This window comes from Panthera leo, chromosome A2, assembly GCF_018350215.1.
Source record: "Panthera leo isolate Ple1 chromosome A2, P.leo_Ple1_pat1.1, whole genome shotgun sequence".
Classification (NCBI taxonomy): Eukaryota; Metazoa; Chordata; class Mammalia; order Carnivora; family Felidae; genus Panthera; species Panthera leo.
The window spans coordinates 112,444,064-112,445,127 of NC_056680.1; the positions used below are offsets into that span (position 1 = coordinate 112,444,064).

Here is a 1,064-nt window from a genome sequence, read left to right on the forward strand (position 1 = left end):
CAATAGGAAGGTCCCAAAACGAGGTGGAAGTCTAAAGCACAGGCTTTATTTATTTATTTATTTAGCCTTTACTCGTATTGGGATTTTTTTTCTTTTATTTTTTTTAAGTTTTTATTTAAATTCCAGTTTAAAAATGTGGATGAGGCACCTGGGTGGCTCAGTTGGTTAAACCTCCACCTATTGATTTCAGCTCAGGTTCATGAGCTCTGCACAGTCAGTGTGGAGCCTACTTGGGATTCTTCCCCCCCCCCCCCACTTCCTCCCTCTCCCATACCCCCCCCGCTTTCTCCCAATAAATAAACATTTTTTAAAAAATATAGAATGCTTTACGAATTTGCATATCACACTTGTGCAGGGGCCACGCTAATCGGTATCTTTCCATTTTTAGTAAATATGCTGCCAAAGCGAGCACAGGCCACCTTTAAACATCAGTAAACAGATACTTTTAAACTACGACTTGGCCCTTGAATGTTTTCCACTGAGGTCTATTTTAACATGCAGTTTGTGACATCAGATGAAAGGAAGTTTTCAATTTACTGTATTATATTGATGACAGAATTTGCCAGCTATTTTCCTCTGCTCTTGTTACTAGTACTCCCCCCAAATGGAGTATTTCATAATTATTAAAATCACTGAATGGAGGCTCTAACAACATTCCATCCTATTTAATATCACCTGAATTAGAGAAGAGGTCCTGTGAACCTTGGGAGGAATCTTTGTGCAGCTGGAACTGTGTTGTAGAAAAGGGATTCCACCACTATTATAGGCAGGAGTAGAATGAGTGAGCATCCTGGCCAGGGTCATTCAGAGACATACCAGGTCAACCCAGAAATCCAGATGAGAGAGGAAACCGTGAACTTGTTGAGCCGTCCATCCCTATGGTTCTGTGACTTATCTCCCCCAGCAGCACTTTTCAAAATTAGGAGGGTAGGTTCAAAGAGCTGATTATGTTTTTGCAGAAATGGTTCAACAGAACAAAGTCCACTGCAGTGGATGTGGGGTCTTGACTGGGTAGAAAAGAGTGGGGAGTGTGTGATAGATCACAGGATCGAGACTAGAAAAAC

At 41.4% G+C, this 1,064-nt stretch overlaps 1 non-coding gene across 1 annotated transcript; it reads right to left on the reverse strand.

Moving 5' to 3' along the window:
* Positions 1 to 310: 310 nt before the first annotated feature.
* LOC122214656 lies at positions 311 to 412 on the reverse strand. Its single transcript, XR_006200037.1, has one exon. It is a non-coding gene; the product is annotated as a U6 spliceosomal RNA (small nuclear RNA).
* Between the last annotated feature and the right edge of the window lie 652 nt (positions 413 to 1,064).